Raw genomic sequence first — 16,495 nt, 5'->3', positions numbered from 1 at the left:
CATCTGAAAGATATTCTTGCTGTTCTGAAGCACATGTTAAGTGTGAAGCATTACAAACTTTAGGCAAAAAAAAAAATAGTAAGGTTGTTCAGGAAGAGCAATGGGTTTATTACTTTAATAGCTTGAGGCTTTGGGACAGAGACCCAGCCTGTTGTTTGTAAAAAAAAAAGCCAGTGGCGAGTGTAGGGCCACGTCATCATGCTTAGGAACAGCAGTACGTACATACTTGTTAGCCTGAATGAATGGCCTGATGAACTGTGAAGACAAACCTCATGGAATTAATGAATATTTTGTCTTACTGACCAACGATTTAGAGCAGCTTGGCATGGCCAAGGCTTGGGGAGTAGACACAACCGAAGCTGTCCAACTACCCTTGTAATAAAGGAATGAGAAACCCTGTACACTCTTCATAGGAGATTGATGCTGACCACCCGTGGATGAACAAGGCAAGTCGGACTCGTGGGACAGAGGTGGAGACTGGTAAAAAAGATCTTCGAACAAGGTTGCTTCTGTATGAGGGGAAAGGGCAGACTCAACTCTAGGACCTGCAAACGGGACCGTTGGGAGACTTTTGATGCTCCAATTGGAGATACTTTTAAGAGCAAAAAGGCCTTCCCTGGATTATCAGCCATATAAGGTTCAGCGCTCAAAACACTCGTGGGAGGTGAGATTGATCTATGAAAAATACGATGAGGGTCGGAGGGTAGTGAGATTGGACCTGACCCGGGTAGTGCATGGCCATAGGATCCGCTACAAGTATTGGCTCAGGATCATAACATTATCAACACTGGATGATAAACACCAATAAAATTATAGCCGTCATCATCGCGACTGGAGCCTCGGAAGGTTCCTGACACGAAGGGCCAGGTTAAGGGGTAACTCACCACAGCAACGGACTTTCGTTTTGTTTCTTGCGACAAGAACGATATCTCTCCCACTGGGAGAATGGCAACTTCCTAGTGCTCGCATGGTAATACCATTGAACATCTCAGGGCAAACGAAATGTGAAGCAACGTCTTCCAGACTCATAAGGGTGCTAAAGGGACGTCCATCATGGCCGGGGCATGAAAGCATAATATTAGGCTTACTAACCATAATGCACACAATCAACACTAACACGTAATGCTAGTGATACAAGTGACAATGAATAAACAAATAAGTCACAAGCACAACCCACTTTAAGGGTAAGCGGAGCAAATGTGGATGTCTAAATAGTGAGGTAAATGGGATACTTCCTCTTAACAGAACAACCAGAAGGGTAGTGAAGTGTCCTGCAACGCTACTAAACACCTCCACGCAGTGGAGTTCCCTGGCAACTTTATTATAATACAATCAAAACCTTTTTCTTTGTCTCGTCGTAGAAAATATAACTAGGAGTAACCAATTTAAATGACTAGGAAATTTTTATTTAAGTAGGAATAAAGACTTTCCTGCCCCGAAAATGCAATCTGAATTTCCGCAATTCCAAGTCTTCAGTTGCGCCAAGACATTCCATAATCTTTCACCCTCTTATTAACAGTTTGTTAAGAATAGTCATTAAGACTGGCAGAGATACGTATAAAGTTTAATTACACAGAAAAATCTTGATACTTATCAAATTCATGAGTTTATGTAGCTCACAATGAAAAATTCTATCCAAAAAATCTTTTTACCTTCTTCATGAAATGTATTTTCCAAAAAGACTGGTATCATGAGTATTCAATAGTAGCAGAAAATGATGTCACCAAGTTAAAAAATCTAATTAAGTAACATACACAAAGGGCCAAGTAATCTTAAGACTTTCAGTAAAGGTACATTTATTCTTTCTAATGTTCATTATAGTTTCACATAGACAATGTGCCTAATTACACGCGTCATAAGAAAAACCTATCTTTCAAGTTACTTACAAATCACAAGAACAATAATACATGCTAGGCTGTTAATATCTTAAAGCAAGAATAACAACCTAAGCAGTTGTCATGTGGGTGTTATGCTTCATCTACAAATTTGAAAAAATAAAGAGCTGTATTAATGAATTAATTTCTGGGCAACAAATTCTATCATAATTTACGCTTCATAATACAGTCGTAATTACTAGTCCAAGGCCATAAAGACTTAAGTCATAAAACACGATTGGTAGCCTACTGGTACAGAAACCGATTTAAGATTGGTACAAAAGCAGTTTTAATGTACACACATTTATACATTATACACAGAATAAATTTGTGTACAATATATATTAAGTAAAATTACAGGTTCAACCCATCTCAGATTTCTGATATAAAATGTGTTTAACAAATTTGACTAACTCCTACTGCAAATAATCAGATTTAGAGATAAAGGGCTTCCCTTAACGACAAAAGTGAGGTTCCACAGTGGGAAATTGGAGTCTTTGGGTAGGTGAAGACAGAAAATAGGTAATACAATTATCTGTCTAACTTGTACACACCAACCTAGCCTAACCTAGGAGAAAATGGTTAAAATAAGAGCCGCTGTCATTATTATTGTAGTTTATTACAGGGTAATGTAACCTAGGGAAAAAACTACTTATTTCTATAGAAAAAGGTATGTTCTCTTCGAAGATGACACCCCTTCCTTAACCAATCACGAACCCATACGTATGGAAAGTTTGCAGAGAGGGGTTAATATTTCCCAACCCCCCTTCCTTTATCTCTTCAAGTGGTTTCTCCATACCCTTCCCAATAAATCCTTTTCTGTGGAAACCTTTGTCCCAAGTGAGGTCTTTGTTTGTTCAAGCGAGGTCTTTTTTATTTTTTGTATTCTACAATGGAAGTTATAGAAACTTTTAGCGGCTGCAGTACTCCGTACTAAACACCATTTCCCAAGTTTCATGGTGAATACTTTGATACGCCATCCAATGTTGATAATTATCTTAAATCTCATAATGTAATACCCCAGCGTTTACAGTGTCCCAAGAGCCATTCGTGGCTATCATACAGTTAAGATATTCATGTCAAAGAAGTTAACTCATCACAGTCACAACACCCCAATGACCCACAGGCTTCGTCGTCCCAGTCATAAAAGTAAGTCATTAATTTCTATAATCTTAATGTGTTAGGTTTACTTTTTGTTTAGCGTGCGCAGCTCAACATTACCGCTTGCCAGTACATACAAGCTTGATATTTTATTTTCCCGCAAGCGAAGCGAGCCAGTGGTTGAACAAGAACCATTATATCTAGCATTACTAATGTTAACGTAACACTGCAAATGTTAGCGTGCGCACCTCGACATTACCACTGGCCAGTACATACGAGCTTGAAGTTTTTGTTTTCTGGAGAGCGAAGCGAGCCCGTGGCAGAACAAGAGCCATTAAATATAAACATTTTCACAGGAAATATATGTTTTCCTCTAGTATATAATGTGATTTAACCGTTTTTCACCTTCATTTCAACCGCAACAACAACCAGTTCCGCTACTAGAAGTTAGTAGAACTGGTTGTTCCGTTTATTTGCAGTTGAAATGAAGGTAAAATTCGGTTAAATCACGTTATTTGCTACAGGAAAATATACGTTCCAAATGATACCCTGTAGACTTGTAAAACTTTACTCAGCTGTCTAACCTAACCACCCATTTAATCTAGGGCAAAACATAATATCAGAAGATCTCTAGCCTAAACACACCCACATATTCTGTGAGATAATATAAGAGAAGCTCTTTAACCTAAACACACACATAACCTAAAATAGGAGAAAATTTGTAAAATAAGAGTAAATATTTAGCCTAAACACCCACCTAACCAAGAAGAAAACATTAGAAGTAAAAGCTGTCTAACAATAACACACCCAAATAACCTAACCAAGGAGATAACGTGTAAATTATTAGTTGTCTACCTTAATACATCCACCTAACGTAACCTAGAAAATGTGTAAAATAAGAGAAACTGTCTACCTTCACATCTACCTAACTAAAGAGAAAACGTGTGGTATTATAAAAGCTGTCTAACCTCAACACACCCACCTAACCTAGGAGAAAACGTAAAATAAGAAGCTGTCCAACTTGAACACACTCCACCTATCCTACCCTAGGAGGTAGCAATTCATGAAAAATAAAAGTCGAACTGGTTGCTGCTAGTTTGAGGTTGAAATTGAGTTCAACTCCGGTTGTATCACGTTAATTACTACAGGATAACATATTTGAAATGTTTCCCCGTCCGTAATCATAATTTTAAACAAAATGTCTAACTTAAGCACCACCCTAACCTAGGGGGTTGTACCTTTTTGGTTCTTCAATCCCTTACCTTACAGAGGGTGTAAAACTCCTCTACAAAGCAAAATACATCTTTTGATTAGCCACTTTACCTACCTTAAATAAGAAACACAACACTTTTTGATAGTACTGAATGATCACATCCATTTTTTACTTATGGTAGACAACCAACAGCCTAATAGTTGTCTACACGTCGCCTTCATCTTCGTTACTAACTTACTACTGAGTAGTGATCAATTTCAGTCACAGACGCAGACTCAATCTCACAGTCAATTGGATAATCATGAAACGAAGTAACCAATCACGTTTCAGCATTTTTTACTTTACCCATAATTCATAACTAAAACAAAAGACGGTCAGTCGTTTTTACCCACAATGCATTGACTATAGGATGATAGAACAAAATACCATCGGGAGTAAAACTAATATGGCAGCGTTAAAACATCCTTGTGATATCAATAAGGAACAATATTAATCGGCAAATATCTCTATAATCCTTGCTTTGTGGAAAATTACAGTAACGTTTTCGTTTGATTACTTTAAAATATATATGATGACTAAATCTAATCCATATCCGAATTTGGCCGAAACTGTAATATATCTAGGCGGTATAATTGGATTGTGATGAAGGTTAAATAGTATCAATTTTGTTTTACGATTTTTTGCGTCGTCCCTAAAATGCATATATTTATCAACATACTTTACCCTCCTTACTTTATGAATGCTGTGAAAAAACACAATTTACCAATAAAAAAAAGTTCCTGTTACACTATTTCCACAAATTTTAAAAAGCAACAGAGCGAACTCCGTCAATTTGCAACCACTCAAGTAGTTTATTCCATGCTTTAGACATCCTCAAATATCAAATAAGACCTTGTCGCTTATGAGACAAATCTGTTAACAGTGTACTACAACTGAACTCGCTTGAAAAAAGACGGGAACACAGAATGCTATTTCTTTCTTAAAGTTTGGTTTAAATTGAAGGAAGCTAGTCGATTGTGGTAGATATAAAAAATTTATATAGCAAAATTTAAATAATAATCATGTCGCAGCCTAACCTTCACTGGGTGGGCTTCATACAATAACCCTTAAATATCCAGACATTAGTCATCGGAACAGCACGAAATAAGTCCTAACACACTACGATTCTACAACCAACATGTGAAAGGTTATAGCAATTTAGTTAATATGTAAATAACGCTTGGATGTAAACTAACCTAAAGGCTGCATAGGACAGAGTTCTAACAGGTTACCGGATTCTATTACTAACATTAGACTACTTACAAGACATTTTATGGTCCTAGTCTACGAAAAGCTTCGAATATTGCCAGACGGGCAGCACGTCAAAAATAGCCCCTGTTGCCTAGATTTAAGATATACATTTTGTTTATTTGGTTCCAAAGTAGTAATTTCAAAAATTAACACTAACATTCAATTCATAATTAGCCTTTGTTAGTGCTCGTTACCAAATTTACACCAAACTTTGGATTATGATTATGAACATTTCTCTAAGGCTAAAACTCAGCAATTTAAGCTATATATTCAATCATTCAACCGCGTTTGCATGTATGGTCGAAAAACCGACAAGGAACCACCCCCACTTCTGGTTAGGTGTTAAGTCTTTACTGTAACGAGGTGATTACACCTGCCCAATGGTGGACTATTAAAATGGAATTATGTAAATTGAATGAAAAATAGATCATATTAATAAAGGCTTTTCCAAAATATTCAGTCACATAAAAATTTAAATAAAAACGTGATTTCACTTCTATACTTTATTTTCTCCACAATTCCCCACTTTTCACTGAATTTGATATGGATATGTCTTGGTAAGTATACCTCGTTAATAGATTTCTAAGCTCTTATCCATTTCAAAACACTTATGCTCAAGTGCCAGTGTTGACATAAAGTTGACTTAATCTAGATATGAAAATACAGGTAATTTATATCTAGGGCTTCCAATATCCAACACACATCCAAATTCTTCAAAGGATTAGAAGATACTTAATGCCTTCAGAGAGAGAGAGAGAGAGAGAGAGAGAGAGAGAGAGAGAGAGAGAGAGCTTCGACCTGGCACGTGAGCATGTACTTATCAAAACTGATTAATCAAAGGATGCCTTTAATTTACTTCTAATGAAAGTTGAGATCAAATGAATCAGACAAAGCGTACAACAAGCTTGAGAGGGTTAATGTACCAAACAAGGGTGCCAAGGTCAAAGGACTGAATAACTAAAAATTCAGTCACACATTTTGTTCGACAACGGAAAGTCTGGATTCTTAGTTTATGCCAGGAAAAAGAAAACTTTGAATTCGTATAAAAGATTATCATGTAATATTACCTATAATAGAGCTCCCTACTGCTTACATGATATATAAGGAATGGTTTCATTTATCTAAGAACATTAGTGTTGCTGTTATGTTTTCTAAAAAAAAAAAAAAAAAAAAAAAAAAAACTCGTCAAATAGTTAAATAATTGAAATAAAATGCCGTGGATTGGAGGATGTCTCTATACAAGACAGCTTGAGAGAGAGAGAGAGAGAGAGAGAGAGAGAGAGAGAGAGAGAGAGAGAGAGAGAGAGAGAGAGAGAGAGAGAGAGAGAGAGAGAGAGAGAGAGAGAGAGAGAGAGAGAGAGTCCTGGAAGTAATTGGTGGGCGTGGCTGATAATACGGCCTGTCAAAGTAAACATCAGACAGTAAGGAAAGAATCTGGAATAGATTTATTTATAAAAAAAAAATGCATGGCTGTACAAAAGCTGAATTGAGTGAGCCCTTAGAAAGATACTCAAAGAAATAATAGAGTATAATGTCCCGGGACTGTTTATATTTGCGTATATATGAATAACGTCTTTATTCATGAGGCGTGCAAGCAAAGTTATTACAAAGGGTTAATATTGCGCATTAGTAAAACAATGAAAGATTTTTTTTTTCATATATGCGTTGTCTGATGTTATTCACAGACTGTAATTATATGTAAAGTAATGAACTGTCTTGTTTGTGCATTCAAACGCTTTGTCTCAACAACTCTCCGACACCCATCATCCTAAACTATCCTACACATATCACCTAAATTCTCGGATCCATCCTAGGCCTACACTTTACAAGGCAAAAGCTATATGCAAATTATGCAGTTATTACGATATTTAATCACTAACAACAGCTTATCAATTAAAAAAAGTTGAAAAAAACTATCTACTTGCATCCAAGATTCAATCGAATTAAGTTATCTAAAATAAAAAAAAATTCCTTAAAATCATTGACCAGAATTTATGAGGATGCAACCTTCTAATTCTATCACTCGCGTTCAAAAACTCATAAAGAAATGTGATGTTCCTACATGGAACTCAAACCACACGGTAACAGTAGTGTTGAGAAGCGATAATACAGAAAGCCACTGTTGGAAAATCCCGTAAGATAACCATTTACACATTCGGAACTAAAGTGCTATATACGATTTTGCATAGGGAAATATAAAGTTTCTTCGCCAATTTAAGATCTTAGTACGAAAACCGCTGGCAATTCAAATCCTTGGTGTTTAAACCAATTAAACATTCGTGAGAACTTAATAAAAATTATAAAATCAAACCTGGAAAGTGTTCTTACCTGGGCCATTGCCTTCACAGAAGCACTTTTGTTAAATGATAGGTCATCTTTAGTGTCTATGCCTACACTGTTCCTCCACAGCTGCCAAAGACATCCCTCCCTATACACAAGCCCTAAAATGTCCCTAAAAAGTAGTAATTTCTCCAAGTCTTCTTTTAAAACAATTTAATTGGAACTATTTTCTATAGCTCCATGCAGGGTGCTGTTGTATCTTCTGTAATTATATCTTAGGCTAATAAGTATTTGTTTTAATCATTGTATTTATGAAACCATAAAACTTAGATTTAGTTTTCATTAATACAAAGATAAGATTGTGTTACTTGTGCTTTAATTTTGATGCGTCCTCTAAAATATAGCACATAAAATAACTTTATAGTGTCACAAATTAGTAAAGTTTAGGAAAACTCAAGCCATTCACAGTAATTAGATAATATTGAAAACAAAATTTTCACATTGATGATCTTACTTACTAAAGATAAATTTCCTTTGTTAAATATTTCCCTATTTAGAAAATCAATGTTTACTTTTGAGGAACATCGGGGAGTTAGATAGTCTAACATTGAATTTCCCTAATAATTCCCATAATTGAGGATTGATTAGATTTTCCATGTTCTTCTCCAAACCGCTAGTTTCCCAGTGTGTGGATAAATTCCAAAGATATTCTACAATAATAATAATAATAATAATAATAATAATAATAATAATAATAATAATAATAATAATAATAATAATAATAAGGAAGTGGGGAATATGGGGAAAGGAAGAGTACCCCTGGATACAATCCAGTTAATAGCTCAAAGGCAGGTACTCGGTATGAGAAAGATTAAGGAAATAGGGTGAAAGAGAAGTACAGGAGAAGAATAAAAGAGAGGGGCAGACCCTCTTGCGATATTAGGGAATTGGTATTATTATTAGATTTATCATCCTTTGGATAAATTCATTTATATGGTAGGATATCTATGGATAAATTCCCCATAAAAAAACTCCTTCTTTAAAGATTTGCTTCCACCAATCAGAGACCTCCAGTCCTCCACCATACTGTGCGTTTCTATGATTTCCCCAAGAGCTAAAAACCATGCTATTTAGCTTAACAATACCTAATTAATCAGCCGATTGACTAGTTGGACTATAACAGGCTTACCAAAGATATTCGTAGAAAATTTATTTTAATATTTATTATAAATATAGGAGTAAAATGTAAAAGCAAGCTTATTTTTTATTTCTCATATTCATGTTCATGAACGCACCTACCGAATTCGTTTACGAGTCTAAACAAAGAAAACGATAGGCTACGTATTTTCTAAACAAAGAAAACTCTATATCAGGTTAGACTGTAGTATATTTAACAGCTACAAAAACGTTATTTCAATATTATTCTATTAAAGAAGTATTTTTTAGCAAATTTCACGAATTGGCGACGATAAGAATATTACCTACCTTAACTTGCTAAGCCGTTAATAGTACTAGTACACAGACATTAGACAATCTAAACAGCTTTGGAATAATGGATTTCAACATTTGACATAAGAAATCGAGTCCCAGATTCTTACAATCTAGCTTCCCGTGATAATCATTCATTAATGATGTACTTACATACGCACATTTTATCTGTCTTTGTGCAAATACGGGCTCTTTCCCAAGAATGTTAAAACTGTTGTCAGATGTTAGACTCAGAAAGATTGTGTTAATCCCGTTTACATTCATGGCAGTTAATTTCGTGAATTATCATAGCCACTGACTGCTCTTATTACATTGTAATTTATATCTACGCCAGATAATCATGGGATCAGTTAAAGCTTCTATTATTATTTTTTAGCTATAAATATTAGAATAGTTGTATTCCACCTATAAGAACGGAAACAATAGCTGTGTTGCAATGTGTATATGTTCCAGTTATTTATCGATTACCAAACTGCTATTCCTAAATTTCTGATCAAGCAAAAATCAACCTATTGTTGATAAACACATTTACCCGTTAACTGAGTTAACGTCCTGTTATAAAGAGATCTTGATAAGTAGAAATTTTAGATCTGTTTATATTTTACAGTTGAAAGTCTTTAGTTACAATAAATGAAGCTACTGCTTAGCTTTGCATAGTGTAATACTCAGACTACTGTAGCTTACATAAAGCACAAATGATGGCTATTCTGATTTAAAAAATGTTCTTGCCATTGTCCAAACTTGATAAGAGTACATTAATTGAAGATAAAAGATTAATATAATTTTTAGATTCCAATACTGTTGTTAAAACCAATGTAAATAAAATACCTTGAAAATAATATATTTTGAAAGAGAACCACATGTTATTTGAACCTCCGCAATCTAAAGCCAAAGAAAAAAAATATACCCAAAAATTTAGGAAAAAACAAGTTAAAATACATTTTCTTTTTTACAGAATCACTATAATGTAGTCTACTTTAAACCTGGCAAACTTGGACTCAAACGCTTTCTGCTGATTGGAGGAACGTCCTGTTGTACGAGTCTCATTTTCATTTATTTATTTATTTTTTTTTTTTACAGTTTCAGAATTGTGATTTTACGGTCATGAGCTTCAAAAAGAAGGTAACCATGCTTACTCCCAGACAGTACTACATTGGATCCTTCTCTCTGGTGACGGTTCTTTCCCTTTGCCTACACACACCGAATAGTCTGGCATATTCATTACAGATTCTCCTCTGTCCTCATACATCTGACAACACTGAGATTTCCAAACAATTTTTCTTCACCCAAGGGATTAAATACGGCAATGTAATTGTTCAGTGGTTACTTTCCTCTTGGTAAGGATAGAATAGACTCTTTAGCTATGGTAGGCAGCTCTTCTAGGACACTCCAAAATAAAACTATTGTCCTCTAGACTTGGGTAGTGCCATAACCTGTGGTCTTTCACTGTCTTGGGTTAGAGATCTCTTGCTTGGGAACACACTCGGGCACACTATCATATATAATTATCTTCCTCTTGTTTTGTTAAAGTTCTTATAGATTATATAGAAAATATTTATTTCAATGTTGTTACTGTTCTTAAAATATTTTATTTTTCCTTGTTTCTTTTCCTAACTGTGCTATTTTCACTGTTGGGGCCCAGGGTTTATAGCATCCTGCTTTTCCAACTAGGGCTGTAGCTTAGCAAGTAATACTACTAGTACTACTACTACCAATAATAATAATAATAATAATAATAATAATAATAATAATAATAATAATAATAATAATAATAATAATAATGTTAACAACAACAACAACAATAATAATAATAATAATAATAATAATAATAATAACAATAATAATAATAATAATAATAATAATAAACTTGAGTATTAAGAACTGACATACCGAATTATCACATGTATCTATATAGGTATATAGTTAGCCCTTCTAGTCTCACCTTCTATATCAAACGTCTATTATGATAGTGATGATATCGTATCATCATCCATTACTCTGATTCCTGTCATCGATTCTTTAGTTGATGTTGTAGTTCTGGCCCCTTTTATTGATGTCTTATTATTGCTGTTATTAAGAATTAGTTTTTGTTTAATTTATAAGACTCCTAATGCTAGTGTTATCATTATTAGCACTATTATTGTGATTTCTCTCTCTAATAATGTAATTTATTGGTCATTACAACTATTGTATTAATAAAATGAGCAATTCAGAAAATGCATTTGACATATAAATGTTCCCAAGGTGTCTTCTGTTTCCCTGTGCTATTGAAAACTGATAAAAGTTTATCAAGATAGAAAAAAAACGAATAATATTTTCAAATGTAAGGTCCTCCACCCGCCCCTTACTATTCACGAGCCTAAAACATATTTATAGGAGTCTTATGATTTACAAACAGTTTAATTGAGGCCTGTTTAAAAGCACGATGGAGACTAGATAAAAATAAACTGGTGTAATAGGACACACCGGGTAATTCATAATAAAATAACAGCCAATTTATTGAAATTTTATTTGCCAGAGAGTAAAAGACTAGCTAGGAAAAAAGTATTCATAAATTCAATGTTTATTCAATTTGCCTATATATATATATATATATATATATATATATATATATATATATATATATATATATATATATATATATTGTAAGGACACCGCTCCCTTCGTCGTCCAGAAAATCGACAAATTATTTATTAATTTGAATTCTCCTTTCGCCACACCGTGGTTTCCCATGTATATGTATTCCGCTCTATCAGAGCTACATTTTGACATATGTATCATTTCATTACATGTTTCTGTTAACTCATAATTCGTATATTTGTAAGTGTAAGAAAACATATATTTTGGCGGGCACTTCAATCTGATTTGGCACCAGTGCCATCCTACCTTTCCGTCTGCACCTTGTAATATACTCCCGTGCACATTTGAATAAAGTATCAGTTGATCTTGGTGACGCTTGTCTCACTGTCCTTACAACTGGTGACCCCGGAGTGATAAGTAGCATCAGCGGTTTTGGCTTTGCCATTAACGGACTTATTACGGCCGTGCTACCTTCTCTATACTCCGTTACCTTAGGCACGAGCCTGCCTTTGGTTCTCCCACACTTCGGCGAACGTAAGGCAGTAGGATGAGCTTAACCGACATATCAACTTCTCACCTCTTCGCTGACTCGTCGTCTGGCCACGATGCAGGAAGCAACACGCCCATCGCACCCAACGGCCTTGCCTCCACGCCCAAAGTCAAACTGCCGTCCTTTTCTCAACACAACACCGCTTCCTGGTTCCTGAGAGCAGACGTACTCTTCCGCGTCACTAGACTCAGCAACTCCTGCGCCAAGGCTGACATCGTTCTCACCTCCATACCTGAAGAGGTATTCGACAAGATTTCCCCATGGTTCGACGCCCAGGCCGGCCAAGTTTCATACGACGACCTGAGAACGAAACTCATCGGTATCTACTCCCTCTCCATCTCAGCAAGGGCACAGAAAGTACTGGACCTCGCCAGCAAGCCCATGGGTGACACCTCTCCTGTCGAGGCGTGGGACGAGCTAACCGGCCTGCTTATGCTCCCCGAAACAGACAGCAACGGCCGACGACGTGAAATTAGCTTATCTCGCGAGATCTTTCTTCGACGCCTACCACAGGACGTAAGGGCCCAATTGACAGACGCCGACACGCTCCCGATGAACGAACTCCTGTCAAAGGCTCAGAAGCTCCACGAGGCCTCCAAAGCATCTCGCCTCGGAGCATCATCGTCAACACGGCCTCCGTTCTCCTCCTTCAGCAGCTGCTCTTCCATAGACTCCTCGGCAACGGCCCCTGAGGACGACGAGATCAACATTCTATCAAGAAAGAAACCACCGCAACCGACGCGACCGAACCCTAGGACTAACCCAGCATGGTGCTTCTACCACCAACAGTTCGGCAGTGACGCCAAGAAATGTAGAGCACCATGCAGTTTCCCTAGAAGATGACGCCAGAAGCATCCACCTGCCACCATCGCAGCCGCAGTTAACCAAAACAAGATTGGTTTCTATATCCTCGATTCCATTTCCAACCGTAGACTCATGGTAGACACCGGCGCAATGCAGTCAACGTTCCCACCTTCCAAGTCCGACCTAGACCGTGGTCCCGACAAAAACGCTCCCTCACTCATCGCCGCCAATGGATCTCCCATACGGTGCTATGGGATCAAGACCCTCAAGATATCTATCATGGCCCGTTCGTATTCTTGGCTCTTCGCTATCGCTGACGTCAATCGCCCCCTCCTCGGTGCGGATTTCCTCGCCCACCACGGACTCCTCGTCGATGTCGCTAACAGACGTCTCATCGACACGGGAACCTGCCAGTCCCGCGCCCTAGAACACGGCCCTGCAACAATGTCCGTATCCGCCGTAACGACGCACCCCTACGCCGACCTCCTACGAGAATTTCCCGAGGTTTTCAAGCCCGAGCTCCGACACTCGCCAGGTTCCCCGTCCAAGCATGGAATCTACCACCACATCCCAATGACAGGACCTCCCACTCACGCCAAATTCCGCCGTCTCCCGCCCCAGAAACTGAAGGATGCCAAACGCGCCTTCGAGGACATGGAACGCATGGGTATCTGTAAGAAAGCATCGAGCCCCTGGGCATCACCCCTACACATGGTAAAAAAACCGGACGGGTCCTGGAGACCTTGCGGCGACTACAGGCGCCTCAACCTCATCACAACGCTCGATCATTACCCGCTGCCCAACATGCAGGACCTAACGAACGCGTTGCACGGCGCGAAGTATTTTACCAAGATGGACCTCCTCAAGTCTTATTTCCAGGTCCCCGTATTTCCGGAAGACATCCCGAAAACTGCCATTGTAACGCCGTTTGGATCCTACACCTTCGCATACTCAACCTTCGGTCTACGCAACGCCGGGGCGACCTTCCAACGACTAATGGATAGCATTCTGGGTGACCTACCTTTCTGCGTCTGCTACGTCGACGACATCCTGATATTCTCGAAAACCAAGAAGGAACACCGGGGGCACGTCCGCACTGTCCTCAAACGCCTACAGGAGAACGGCCTGGTCGTACGTTTCGACAAATGCACGTTCAGTGCAGAGGGAGTGGATTTCCTTGGTCACCGCATATCCTCGTGCGGGGTAAAACCCATGACAACCAAGGTCGACGCCATCAGAAAGTTCCCGATACCTACGACCATCCGCCAACTTCAGGAGTTCCTGGGGATGGTCAATTACTATAGGCGCTTCATCCCCAACATCGCACAAACCCTGTCACCCCTCGACAACGTCCTGAAAGGAAAAGCAAAAAAACTCGAGTGGGGTTTGCCCCAGCAACAGGCATTCGCCCGGACGAAGGATGCCCTCGCGAATGCCACCACCCTGGCTCATTTCGACGACAACGCGCCCCTGCGACTAACGACCGACGCCAGCAACGTCGCCTGTGGGGCTGTGCTGGAGCAACTCGTCGATGGTTCTCCTCGACCGCTGGCATTCTTCAGCAAGAAATTGAAACCCGCCGAAACAAGATACAGCACCTTCGATAGGGAACTCCTCGCCGTGTACCTCGCCGTCCGCCACTTCAGGCACATCTTGGAGGGTACTCCCTTCACAATCGCGACGGACCATCAACCCCTCGTACACGCTTTCACGAAATCGACAGACGCATGGTCCTCCCAACAACAACGTCATCTCGCATCAATCGCCAAATTCGGGTGCACCATACGTTACGTCCCAGGAAAGAAAAACCCAGTCGCGGACGCCCTTTCAAGGATTGAAATCGATGCAATCCACCTGGGAATTGACTACGCCAATCTCGCAACCGAACAATGCGCCGACCGAGAAGCACAGGATCACCTGACGGGGCCATCCGCGCTCAAGATAAGTGCGATTCCCCTCGCACCAGCAGGAGTAACTATTCTTTGCGACACCAGCACAGGCCGCCCACGTCCCTGGATACTAGCCTCCTGCAGAAGGAAAATATTCGATATCATCCATGGACTTTCACACCCCTCAGGACGCACCACCGCTCGCCTTCTGTCTGAAAAGTTCGTCTGGCCAGGGATAAAAAAGGACGCCCGGGAATGGGCGAAGTCATGCATTAACTGCCAGTCAAGCAAAGTCAGCCGTCACACCGAATCGGGGGTAGGCGATTTTCCCCAGCCAAAAAGACGTTTCGGTCATATACACATCGACGTCGTGGGACCATTGCCCCCTTCTGGATCTGCTCGCTACCTGCTTACGATCATCGATCGCTCCACAAGGTGGTTGGAGGCATCCCCGATGACCGAAGCTACGACTCAAGCATGCGCCGAAGCCCTCCTGTCAAGCTGGGTGAGCAGGTTTGGCGTTCCTGACGACATCACGACAGACAGAACACTGGATATACAGAAATATGGCTCGCTTTGGCGAACCTGATGGGGACGACGCTCCACAGCATACAACCCCGCGGCAAACGGCATGGTCGAAAGAACTCACCGCGCCCTCAAGGCGTCCCTGATGGCGAGCTGCACGGACGGGGACTGGAAATCACGACTTCCTTGGGTACTCCTCGGCCTTCGCACCGCCCCTCGCGCAGACGGCGAACCTTCGCTCGCCGAAAAGGTTTACGGGGAGGCGCTCACAGTTCCTGGCGAATTCTTTCCCTCATCAACCGACAACACGCAGCTGGATCACCTAAGGGACATCGCCAGGAAGTTCAGGCCATGTGTCAAAACTTACCAGGACAGAACCAAGCACTTCAAGCCAAAAAACCTGGATGACTGCGGGTACGTTTTCGTCCGTGTCGATGCTCATCGACAACCACTAACTAGACCTTATTGAGGCCCCTACTGGGTAATTAAAAAGACAACGAAAGCCTTCCTTCTCGATGTCCATGGCCAAGAGGACTGGGTCTCAATAGACCGCGTGAAACCAGCGTTTCTCGAAGGAAGCGACACCGCCGGACCTGGCAGATCCAGAGTTCCACCTCAAAACAAGGCGCCCAACGAAAGAAAAATCATTAAACGACGATAAGAGGAAGAGATCCTTACGCCGACCACCGGCGCGCCCTTCCGTTCAAAAACAAGAGGAACCCTCCGACGCCCGAAAAGATACGAAGATTGATCATCAGCCCTCTACGCCGCCCGATGTCTTGAGGGGGGAGTACTTGTAAGGACACCGCTCCCTTCGTCGTCCAGAAAATCGACAAACTATTTATTTATTTGAATTCTCCTTTCGCCACACCGTGGTTTCCCATGTATATGTATTCCGCTC

At 39.7% G+C, this 16,495-nt stretch overlaps 1 long non-coding RNA gene across 3 annotated transcripts in view; it reads right to left on the bottom strand.

The window, feature by feature from the left end:
* Nucleotides 1-7,898, bottom strand: part of LOC137655861 (uncharacterized) — an 81,401-nt gene extending 73,503 nt beyond the window's left edge. The window contains exon 1 of one of the 3 annotated variants that reach the window (XR_011046888.1): nucleotides 7,807-7,898. This is a non-coding gene — a long non-coding RNA (uncharacterized lncRNA). Of the gene's footprint in view, nucleotides 1-4,302; nucleotides 4,806-7,806 lie in introns of those variants that run through there. The other 2 variants (XR_011046887.1, XR_011046886.1) reach the window with 2 other exon arrangements.
* Nucleotides 7,899-16,495: the final 8,597 nt, after the last annotated feature.

This window comes from Palaemon carinicauda, chromosome 16 (genome assembly GCF_036898095.1).
Source record: "Palaemon carinicauda isolate YSFRI2023 chromosome 16, ASM3689809v2, whole genome shotgun sequence".
Taxonomy (NCBI): domain Eukaryota; kingdom Metazoa; phylum Arthropoda; class Malacostraca; order Decapoda; family Palaemonidae; genus Palaemon; species Palaemon carinicauda.
Note: the sequence above shows the minus strand (reverse complement) of the source record. Positions and strands in the feature narration are given on the sequence as shown.